This window comes from Rhinoderma darwinii, unplaced genomic scaffold (assembly GCF_050947455.1).
Source record: "Rhinoderma darwinii isolate aRhiDar2 unplaced genomic scaffold, aRhiDar2.hap1 Scaffold_732, whole genome shotgun sequence".
Lineage (NCBI taxonomy): Eukaryota > Metazoa > Chordata > Amphibia > Anura > Rhinodermatidae > Rhinoderma > Rhinoderma darwinii.
In genome coordinates this window covers 104164-116671 of record NW_027464294.1, presented here as the reverse complement: position 1 = coordinate 116671, position 12508 = coordinate 104164, and the positions used below count along the sequence as shown (strand labels likewise).

General features: G+C 45.0%; 1 protein-coding gene across 1 annotated transcript in view; it reads right to left on the bottom strand.

The window, feature by feature from the left end:
• LOC142729710 (uncharacterized) overlaps nucleotides 1–5732 on the bottom strand; it is a 60427-nt gene extending 54695 nt beyond the window's left edge. The window contains exon 1 of the mRNA XM_075849296.1: nucleotides 5333–5732. The gene's annotated coding sequence lies outside the window, so the exon portion shown is untranslated. The remainder of the gene's footprint in view (nucleotides 1–5332) is intronic.
• Nucleotides 5733–12508: the final 6776 nt, after the last annotated feature.

The following is a 12508-nucleotide window of genomic DNA, read 5'->3' as shown; positions in this document are numbered from 1 at the left end:
TTATTATATCACAGTGATGTCACCCGCTCCTGTATCTCATTATAAGGTTATTATATCACAGTGATGTCACCCGCTCCTGTATCTCATTATAAGGTTATTATATCACAGTGATGTCACCGGGTCCTGTATCTCATTATAAGGTTATTATATCACAGTGATGTCACCGGGTCCTGTATCTCATTATAAGGTTATTATATCACAGTGATGTCACCGGGTCCTGTATCTCATTATAAGGTTATTATATCACAGTGATGTCACCGGCTTCTGTATCTCATTATAAGGTTATTATGTCACAGTGATGTCACCGGATCCTGTATCTCATTATAAGGTTATTATGTCACAGTGATGTCACCGGATCCTGTATCTCATTATAAGGTTATTATATCACAATGATGTCACCGGATCCTGTATCTCATTATAAGGTTATATCACAGTGATGTCACCCGCTCCTGTATCTCATTATAAGGTTATTATATCACAGTGATGTCACCGGGTCCTGTATCTCATTATAAGGTTATTATATCACAGTGATGTCACCGGGTCCTGTATCACATTATAAGGTTATTATATCACAGTGATGTCACCGGATCCTGTATCTCATTATAAGGTTATTATATCACAGTGATGTCCCCGGCTCCTGTATCTCATTATAAGGTTATATCACAGTGATGTCACCCGCTCCTGTATCTCATTATAAGGTTATTATATCACTGTGATGTCACCGGGTCCTGTATCTCATTATAAGGTTATTATATCACAGTGATGTCACCGGGTCCTGTATCTCATTATAAGGTTATTATATCACTGTGATGTCACCCGCTCCTGTATCTCATTATAAGGTTATTATATCACAGTGATGTCCCCGGCACCTGTATCTCATTATAAGGTTATTATATCACAGTGATGTCACCGGGTCCTGTATCTCATTATAAGGTTATTATATCACAGTGATGTAACCCGCTCCTGTATCTCATTATAAGGTTATTATATCACAGTGATGTCATCCGCTCCTGTATCTCATTATAAGGTTATTATATCACAGTGATGTCACCGGGTCCTGTACCTCATTATAAGGTTATTATATCACAGTGATGTCACCGGCTCCTGTATCTCATTATAAGGTTATTATGTCACAGTGATGTCACCGGCTCCTGTATCTCATTATAAGGTTATTATATCACAGTGATGTCACCCGCTCCTGTATCTCATTATAAGGTTATTATATCACAGTGATGTCACCGGGTCCTGTATCTCATTATAAGGTTATTATATCACAGTGATGTCACCGGATCCTGTATCTCATTATAAGGTTATTATATCACAGTGATGTCACCCGCTCCTGTATCTCATTATAAGGTTATTATATCACAGTGATGTCCCCGGCTCCTGTATCTCATTATAAGGTTATTATATCACAGTGATGTCACCCGCTCCTGTATCTCATTATAAGGTTATTATATCACAGTGATGTCACCCGCTCCTGTATCTCATTATAAGGTTATTATATCACAGTGATGTCACCCGCTCCTGTATCTCATTATAAGGTTATTATATCACAGTGATGTCACCCGCTCCTGTATCTCATTATAAGGTTATTATATCACAGTGATGTCACCCGCTCCTGTATCTCATTATAAGGTTATTATATCACAGTGATGTCACCCGCTCCTGTATCTCATTATAAGGTTATTATATCACAGTGATGTCACCCGCTCCTGTATCTCATTATAAGGTTATTATATCACAGTGATGTCACCGGGTCCTGTATCTCATTATAAGGTTATTATATCACAGTGATGTCACCGGGTCCTGTATCTCATTATAAGGTTATTATATCACAGTGATGTCACCGGCTTCTGTATCTCATTATAAGGTTATTATGTCACAGTGATGTCACCGGATCCTGTATCTCATTATAAGGTTATTATATCACAGTGATGTCACCCGCTCCTGTATCTCATTATAAGGTTATTATATCACAGTGATGTCACCCGCTCCTGTATCTCATTATAAGGTTATTATATCACAGTGATGTCACCGGCTTCTGTATCTCATTATAAGGTTATTATATCACAGTGATGTCACCGGATCCTGTATCTCATTATAAGGTTATTATATCACAGTGATGTCACCGGATCCTGTATCTCATTATAAGGTTATTATATCACAGTGATGTCACCGGGTCCTGTATCTCATTATAAGGTTATTATATCACAGTGATGTCACCGGCTTCTGTATCTCATTATAAGGTTATTATATCACAGTGATGTCACCCGCTCCTGTATCTCATTATAAGGTTATTATATCACAGTGATGTCACCCGCTCCTGTATCTCATTATAAGGTTATTATATCACAGTGATGTCATCCGCTCCTGTATCTCATTATAAGGTTATTATATCACAGTGATGTCACCGGATCCTATATCTCATTATAAGGTTATTATATCACAGTGATGTCACCGGATCCTGTATCTCATTATAAGGTTATTATATCACAGTGATGTCACCGGCTCCTGTATCTCATTATAAGGTTATTATATCACAGTGATGTCACCGGGTCCTGTATCTCATTATAAGGTTATTATATCACTGTGATGTCACCGGATCCTGTATCTCATTATAAGGTTATTATATCACAGTGATGTCACCCGCTCCTGTATCTCATTATAAGGTTATTATATCACAGTGATGTCATCCGCTCCTGTATCTCATTATAAGGTTATTATATCACAGTGATGTCACCGGATCCTATATCTCATTATAAGGTTATTATATCACAGTGATGTCACCGGATCCTGTATCTCATTATAAGGTTATTATATCACAGTGATGTCACCGGCTCCTGTATCTCATTATAAGGTTATTATATCACAGTGATGTCACCGGGTCCTGTATCTCATTATAAGGTTATTATATCACTGTGATGTCACCGGATCCTGTATCTCATTATAAGGTTATTATATCACAGTGATGTCACCGGGTCCTGTATCTCATTATAAGGTTATTATATCACTGTGATGTCACCGGATCCTGTATCTCATTATAAGGTTATTATATCACAGTGATGTCACCCGCTCCTGTATCTCATTATAAGGTTATTATATCACAGTGATGTCACCCGCTCCTGTATCTCATTATAAGGTTATTATATCACAGTGATGTCACCCGCTCCTGTATCTCATTATAAGGTTATTATATCACAGTGATGTCACCGGCTCCTGTATCTCATTATAAGGTTATTATATCACAGTGATGTCACCGGGTCCTGTATCTCATTATAAGGTTATTATATCACAGTGATGTCACCGGGTCCTGTATCTCATTATAAGGTTATTATATCACAGTGATGTCACCGGGTCCTGTATCTCATTATAAGGTTATTATATCACAGTGATGTCACCCGCTCCTGTACCTCATTATAAGGTTATTATATCACAGTGATGTCACCGGCTCCTGTATCTCATTATAAGGTTATTATATCACAGTGATGTCACCGGGTCCTGTATCTCATTATAAGGTTATTATATCACAGTGATGTCACCGGGTCCTGTATCTCATTATAAGGTTATTATATCACAGTGATGTCACCCGCTCCTGTATCTCATTATAAGGTTATTATGTCACAGTGATGTCACCGGATCCTGTATCTCATTATAAGGTTATTATATCACAGTGATGTCACCCGCTCCTGTATCTCATTATAAGGTTATTATGTCACAGTGATGTCACCGGGTCCTGTATCTCATTATAAGGTTATTATATCACAGTGATGTCACCGGGTCCTGTATCTCATTATAAGGTTATTATATCACAGTGATGTCACCCGCTCCTGTATCTCATTATAAGGTTATTATATCACAGTGAGGTCACCGGGTCCTGTATCTCATTATAAGGTTATTATATCACAGTGATGTCACCGGGTCCTGTATCTCATTATAAGGTTATTATATCACAGTGATGTCACCGGCTCCTGTATCTCATTATAAGGTTATTATATCACAGTGATGTCACCGGCTCCTGTATCTCATTATAAGGTTATTATATCACAGTGATGTCACCGGCTCCTGTATCTCATTATAAGGTTATTATGTCACAGTGATGTCACCGGCTCCTGTATCTCATTATAAGGTTATTATATCACAGTGATGTCACCGGCTCCTGTATCTCATTATAAGGTTATTATATCACAGTGATGTCACCGGATCCTGTATCTCATTATAAGCTTATTATGTCACAATGATGTCACCGGGTCCTGTATCTCATTATAAGGTTATTATGTCACAGTGATGTCACCGGGTCCTGTATCTCATTATAAGGTTATTATATCACAGTGATGTCACCCGCTCCTGTATCTCATTATAAGGTTATTATGTCACAGTGATGTCACCGGGTCCTGTATCTCATTATAAGGTTATTATATCACAGTGATGTCACCGGATCCTGTATCTCATTATAACCTTATTATATCACAGTGATGTCACCGGGTCCTGTATCTCATTATAAGGTTATTATGTCACAGTGATGTCACCGGATCCTGTATCTCATTATAAGGTTATTATATCACAGTGATGTCACCCGCTCCTGTATCTCATTATAAGGTTATTATATCACAGTGATGTCACCGGCTCCTGTATCTCATTATAAGGTTATTATATCACAGTGATGTCACCGGCTCCTGTATCTCATTATAAGGTTATTATATCACAGTGATGTCACCGGCTCCTGTATCTCATTATAAGGTTATTATATCACAGTGATGTCACCGGGTCCTGCATCTCATTATAAGGTTATTATGTCACAGTGATGTCACCGGGTCCTGTATCTCATTATAAGGTTATTATATCACAGTGATGTCACCGGCTCCTGTATCTCATTATAAGGTTATTATATCACAGTGATGTCACCGGCTCCTGTATCTCATTATAACCTTATTATATCACAGTGATGTCACCGGCTCCTGTACCTCAGTATAAGGTTATTATATCACAGTGATGTCACCGGATCCTGTATCTCATTATAAGGTTATTATATCACAGTGATGTCACCCGCTCCTGTATCTCATTATAAGGTTATTATATCACAGTGATGTCACCGGCTCCTGTATCTCATTATAAGGTTATTATATCACTGTGATGTCACCGGATCCTGTATCTCATTATAAGGTTATTATATCACAGTGATGTCACCGGGTCCTGTATCTCATTATAAGGTTATTATATCACAGTGATGTCACCGGGTCCTGTATCTCATTATAACCTTATTATGGCACGGTGCTGACGTCAGTAACGCACAGGTAGAACACGTTACATACATGACCCGGGTGATACTCACGGATGAGGCGGGCTCCCGGTTCTCACACGCCGCAGATAATGGAGGTCTCCCCGCTCCCGGTGGTCAGTCACCTCTCAGTACATCACACCGACCAGCGCTCACCTCCGAGACACAGGAAGCCGGGACACCGAGCACAGCCCGACAGCGAGCAGCAGCGGGGGCGGGGACGGGGCCGGGCCTGGCGGGGAGGAGCACGGCAGGGCGGGGCGGGCGCTATTGTTCCCTGGCTGTCTGCTTCTTTTACATCTCTGAGGACACAGAGCTGATAATCCGGCACCGGTGGCAGGAGGGAGCGGTCCGTCAGTAATGCCGCAGCACTGGCGCTATGTAACGTGTGTATGTGCGCAGCATCCGACCGTCACCTGTGCGCCACACATCAGCCTACAATGGGGATAACGTGTTGCCAATAGCAACCAATCAGATCCCATCTTTCTTTTCTCTAGTGCAGGTGGGCCTCATAGCAACCAATCAGATCCAAGCTTTCACTTTTGTAACGCAGGATAGCAGCGGTCTGATTGGGTGCAGCGTGGAACAGCTGTACTAGAAAAATGAAAGCGTTGCTCGTATTGGTTGCCATAGGCAACTGCTTAATGTGTCTGCTCTGTACGGAACACAGCGCCACACCTGTCCATGTGTCCTGTCTGATATTGCAGTTCAGCAATGGGCCTGCAATACCACACGCAACCTGTGAACAGGTGTGGCGCTGTTTTTGGATGAAAGCAACCTTGTTAATTCTTATACATGAGGACTAATTTGTAGTAGGGTATAAAGAGCGGTAAGGTCTGAGGGCTCCTGTGGCTGCTGCAATGGAACTACAACTCCCACCAACCCTGAAAGCTTTCAGCATGCTGGGAGTTGTAGTTCCTCATAGCTGCGGTGCGGCAAATGAACGTTTGTAATAAAAACTACTTTATACAATCGTTGGCGGTGATGATGACTTTCCCCTTATTCAACTCTGTCCACGTTAGTCCCGTTCACAGCGGCTCCAGCTCCACAATCAGACTAGCGGCCCTCCGCGGCGTCTGCCCCTCTTGGCAATCGACAGCTTCCGTCCTGTCTGGCGTACAACCGCTCGCGCCCGGTCCTGAAATCCGGCTACTTACAGCATCTGTTTGGCGCCGCAAACGCGTTTTACTCAGCAATTCTCAAATGTCCGTCTTCGGCTTTCTTCTCCCGTGTCGTCAGGAAAATAGGACAAGTCTTTACAGCGCACAAATATATGGCGCCAAAACACAGACCCTACAAGCCTTTTCTATGAGGCTTCAGCCCTCTCAGCCGAAACGCGCAGCTACGCGGTCACGCTTCTCTGAGGTTTCAGCACTAGATGAGTACGTGCCGGAAGTCCGGACTACAGGAGCGTCATTGGGTCTAAGTAGAGCAATGAATTGACCCCACATGGTAACGAAGTTCTACCCCTCGTTCTTTGTACTGAGCCGCCTCGTTCATTAGTAACGAAAATTTATCTACAAATAATTTTGGGCGAGGGAGGATCGGTAGTTTCCCGACCTGATCTATGGAGTCCCCTCTGGGAATACGGTGTGATCTATGGAGTCCCCTCTGGGAATACGGTGTGATCTATGGAGTCCCCTCTGGGAATACTGTGTGATCTATGGAGTCCCCTCTGGGAATACGGTGTGATCTATGGAGTCCCCTCTGGGAATACGGTGTGATCTATGGAGTCCCCTCTGGGAATACGGTGTGATCTATGGAGTCCCCTCTGGGAATACGGTGTAATCTATGGAGTCCCCTCTGGGAATACGGTGTGATCTCTGGAGTCCCCTTTGGGAATACGGTGTGATCTATGGAGTCCCCTCTGGGAATACGGTGTGATCTATGGAGTCCCCTCTGGGACTATACGGCCCGTGGACCGAAAGTCAGTTTTGGCCTAAAATGTTGGTATCTGCGGGCGGTCCCATGGGTCGTGATAGAGGGAGGGGTAGAGACGTATTCTGCGGCCACGTAGAGTTACGCTCGGTGGATAATTAGTGGCGGAGAAGATGGCGGTGTAATTTCTGGGTTCTTTACGTTTACCTCGTGAGTAGCAGAATAGTCTATAGGGGTGCGGAGGGGCGTGTAAAAACGGGAGATACGCGGTCTACGGGCCGTCATAACCAGGACGTGTAAGGGTGGGGGGACCCGTCCGGTTCTGTTAAAGGGGTAGTCCGGGGGCGAGTACGGACCGCAAAAAAAAAATAGGACATGTTATTAAACACGTGGTCCAGGCTCATTGAAATCAATGCACGCCTTGTGTGCGCACGGACCGTAATTGCGGACGACACTCCGCTGCCCGTCTGTGCCGCGATCACGGAGCGCGCCCACAGCTACTGAGGCCTCCAGCTGGTTATTTAGATCGCGCAATGGCGCGCACGTATTGGAAAAAGACAGAACGTATGCGACGGACTGACGTTCTCCGTCTCGCTGTTTCCGGGTTCATGATCTCTGGTGTGAACATGGGCCACAGGGACAAATCTTCTAAGGATGATTGCAGATGATGATATCGGAGCTGTGAACGGCGCGGGCGGACGTGTTGTCGCGTTACTGTTATGAGTCCCGCAGCGCGGTGTGTACGGGGCAGCCGCATGTTGTGACAGCTGGGAGCGGGCGTGTGTGCTCATACTTGGCACATGTTCCCTGCCCTTCCCTACAAGTTATAAATGTCCACACCCAAGCGCTCACGTCACCCTCCCGACATCAGCGTGCCGCGTCCGTCCTGCTCCCGAGACGATGCACGCAGCAGATGTGGAAATAACGGAGATCAATGCGGAAACCAGCGAGGGGCATGAATAATTAAACATGGAATCTACCCTCCCCCTACAGGGTGGGGGGGGGGGGACTGAGGAAAATCAATCCCCTACCCCCAACGCTGCATAATAGGATGACCGACCCATAGGAGGCAGCGCGCGTCCGACCGGGCCCCCCATCTATACAGAACACGTCCCCTATAATCACAACGCCATCTTTTATTACCGGTCACATTATCAATAAGTTATTCGTGAGAAATGGAGCCCGGTGGAAAGTTATTGATCCAGGAGGGGTTGTCTTCTGCTGGACCTTCGGGGCCCATTATTGTATCAGAACCGGGACCCCCAGAAGGGTCCTCTGATATTTGGTGGGCCAGTGCAAGGGGTTAGTGACACAGTCTTGTATGATGAGAATGGAGCGGCTGTCATATGATTACTGCTCTGTTTTACTTCTACTGTAGGTGACCATCTGCCTATGAGCACTGATATTTATCGGCACAGAGCAGGACCCTGGACAAAGAAGTGGCTGCAGTGTCCCCAAGAAAGGTTCCACAGTGCAAACATGCATAGTGCCAGAGTGCCTCCATAAGTATCGCCAAAGTGTCCTCATGAATACTGCCAGAGTCCCCATTTATAGTGCCAGTGTCATCATGAATAGTGTCAGAGTGTCCTCATGAATAGTGTCGGAGTGTCTTCATGAATAGTGCCAGAGTGCCTCCATAAGTATCGCCAAAGTGTCCTCATGAATACTGCCAGAGTCCCCATTTATAGTGCCAGTGTCATCATGAATAGTGTCGGAGTGTCCCCATGAATAGTGTCAGAGTGTCCCCATGAATAGTGTCGGAGTGTCCCCATGAATAGTGTCGGAGTGTCCTCATGAATAGTGTCGGAGTGTCTTCATGAATAGTGTCAGAGTGTCCTCATGAATAGTGTCGGAGTGTCCCCATGAATAGTGTCGGAGTGTCCTCATGAATAGTGTCAGAGTGTCTTCATGAATAGTGTCGGAGTGTCCCCATGAATAGTGTCGGAGTGTCCTCATGAATAGTGTCGGAGTGTCTTCATGAATTGTGCCAGAGTGTCCTCATGAATAGTGCCGGAGTGTCCTCATGAATAGTGTCAGAGTGTCTTCATGAATAGTGTCAGAGTGTCCTCATGAATAGTGTCGGAGTGTCCTCATGAATAGTGCCGGAGTGTCCTCATGAATAGTGCCGGAGTGTCCTCATGAATAGTGTCAGAGTGTCCTCATGAATAGTGTCGGAGTGTCCCCATGAATAGTGTGAGAGTGTCCTCATGAATAGTGTCGGAGTGTCCTCATGAATAGTGTCAGAGTGTCCTCATGAATAGTGCCGGAGTGTCCTCATGAATAGTGTCGGAGTGTCCTCATGAATAGTGTCGGAGTGTCCTCATGAATAGTGTCAGAGTGTCTTCATGAATAGTGTCAGAGTGTCCTCATGAATAGTGTCGGAGTGTCCTCATGAATAGTGCCGGAGTGTCCTCATGAATAGTGCCGGAGTGTCCTCATGAATAGTGTCAGAGTGTCCTCATGAATAGTGTCGGAGTGTCCCCATGAATAGTGTGAGAGTGTCCTCATGAATAGTGTCGGAGTGTCCTCATGAATAGTGTCAGAGTGTCCTCATGAATAGTGTCGGAGTGTCCTCATGAATAGTGTGAGAGTGTCCTCATGAATAGTGTCGGAGTGTCCTCATGAATAGTGTCAGAGTGTCCTCATGAATAGTGCCGGAGTGTCCTCATGAATAGTGCCGGAGTGTCCTCATGAATAGTGTCAGAGTGTCCTCATGAATAGTGTCGGAGTGTCTTCATGAATAGTGTCGGAGTGTCCTCATGAATAGTGTCGGAGTGTCCTCATGAATAGTGACGGAGTGTCTTCATGAATAGTGCCAGAGTGTCCTCATGAATAGTGTCAGTGTCCTCATGAATAGTGTCGGAGTGTCCTCTTGAATAGTGTCAGTGTCCTCATGAATAGTGTCGGAGTGTCCTCATGAATAGTGCCAGAGTGCCTCCATAAGTATCGCCAAAGTGTCCTCATGAATAGTGCCAAGGAGTCCCCATTAATAATGCCAGATTGTCCTTATGAATAGTGTCGGAGTGTCCTCATGAATAGTGTCGGAGTGCCTTCATGAATAGTGTCGGAGTGTCCTCATGAATAGTGTCGGAGTGTCCCCACGAATAGTGTCGGAGTGTCCCCATGAATAGTGTCGGAGTGTCCTCATGAATAGTGTCGGAGTGTCCCCATGAATAGTGTCGGAGTGTCCTCATGAATAGTGTCGGAGTGTCCCCATGAATAGTGTCGGAGTGTCCCCATGAATAGTGTCGGAGTGTCCCCATGAATAGTGCCGGAGTGTCCCCATGAATAGAGTCGGAGTGTCCCCATGAATAGTGTCGGAGTGTCTTCATGAATAGTGTCGGAGTGTCTTCATGAATAGTGTGAGAGTGTCCTCATGAATAGTGTCGGAGTGTCCCCATGAATAGTGTCAGAGTGTCCCCATGAATAGTGTCAGAGTGTCCCCATCAATAGTGTCGGAGTGTCTTCATGAATAGTGTCGGAGTGTCCCCATGAATAGTGTCGGAGTGTCTTCATGAATAGTGTCGGAGTGTCTTCATGAATAGTGTCGGAGTGTCCTCATGAATAGTGTCAGAGTGTCCTCATGAATAGTGTCAGAGTGTCCTCATGAATAGTGTCGGAGTGTCTTCATGAATAGTGTCAGTGTCCTCATGAATAGTGTCGGAGTGTCCTCATGAATAGTGTCGGAGTGTCCCCATGAATAGTGTCGGGGTGTCCTCATGAATAGTGTCAGAGTGTCCTCATGAATAGTGCCAGAGTGCCTCCATAAGTATCGCCAAAGTGTCCTCATGAATAGTGCCAAGGAGTCCCCATTAATAATGCCAGATTGTCCTTATGAATAGTGTCGGAGTGTCTTCATGAATAGTGTCAGAGTGTCCTCATGAATAGTGTCGGAGTGTCTTCATGAATAGTGTCAGTGTCCTCATGAATAGTGTCGGAGTGTCCTCATGAATAGTGTCGGAGTGTCCTCATGAATAGTGTCGGAGTGTCCCCATGAATAGTGTCGGAGTGTCCTCATGAATAGTGTCGGAGTGTCCTCATGAATAGTGTCAGAGTGTCCCCATGAATAGTGCCGGAGTGTCCCCATGAATAGTGTCGGAGTGTCCTCATGAATAGTGTCAGAGTGTCTTCATGAATAGTGTCAGAGTGTCTTCATGAAGTGTCGGAGTGTCTTCATGAATAGTGTCAGAGTGTCCCCATGAATAGTGCCGGAGTGTCCCCATGAATAGTGTCGGAGTGTCTTCATGAATAGTGTCGGAGTGTCTTCATGAATAGTGTCGGAGTGTCCCCATGAATAGTGTCGGAGTGTCCCCATGAATAGTGTCGGAGTGTCTTCATGAATAGTGTCGGAGTGTCTTCATGAATAGTGTCGGAGTGTCCTCATGAATAGTGTCGGAGTGTCCTCATGAATAGTGTCAGAGTGTCTTCATGAATAGTGTCAGAGTGTCTTCATGAAGTGTCGGAGTGTCTTCATGAATAGTGTCAGAGTGTCCCCATGAATAGTGCCGGAGTGTCCCCATGAATAGTGTCGGAGTGTCTTCATGAATAGTGTCGGAGTGTCTTCATGAATAGTGTCGGAGTGTCCCCATGAATAGTGTCGGAGTGTCCCCATGAATAGTGTCGGAGTGTCTTCATGAATAGTGTCGGAGTGTCTTCATGAATAGTGTCGGAGTGTCCTCATGAATAGTGTCGGAGTGTCCTCATGAATAGTGTCAGAGTGTCTTCATGAATAGTGTCAGAGTGTCTTCATGAATAGTGTCGGAGTGTCCTCATGAATAGTGTCGGAGTGTCCTCATGAATAGTGTCGGAGTGTGTTCATGAATAGTGTCGGAGTGTCCTCATGAATAGTGTCAGAGTGTCTTCATGAATAGTGTCGGAGTGTCCTCATGAATAGTGTCGGAGTGTCCCCATGAATAGTGTCGGAGTGTCTTCATGAATAGTGTCGGAGTGTCCTCATGAATAGTGTCAGAGTGTCTTCATGAATAGTGTCAGTGTCCTCATGAATAGTGTCGGAGTGTCCTCATGAATAGTGTCGGAGTGTCCTCATGAATAGTGTCGGAGTGTCCCCATGAATAGTGTCGGAGTGTCCTCATGAATAGTGTCGGAGTGTCTTCATGAATAGTGTCGGAGTGTCCTCATGAATAGTGTCGGAGTGTCCTCATGAATAGTGTCGGAGTGTCTTCATGAATAGTGTCGGAGTGTCCTCATGAATAGTGCCAGAGTGCCGCCTTGAACAGGACTGGCAGGCACCTTTGCTGCCACTAATCTCCATGTAGAACAAGGTCATACTCGGCCCTGTCCGCGGAGTCTCTACTTATAAATCATTTGTTGATTTTGAGTGCCTCAGTCTAT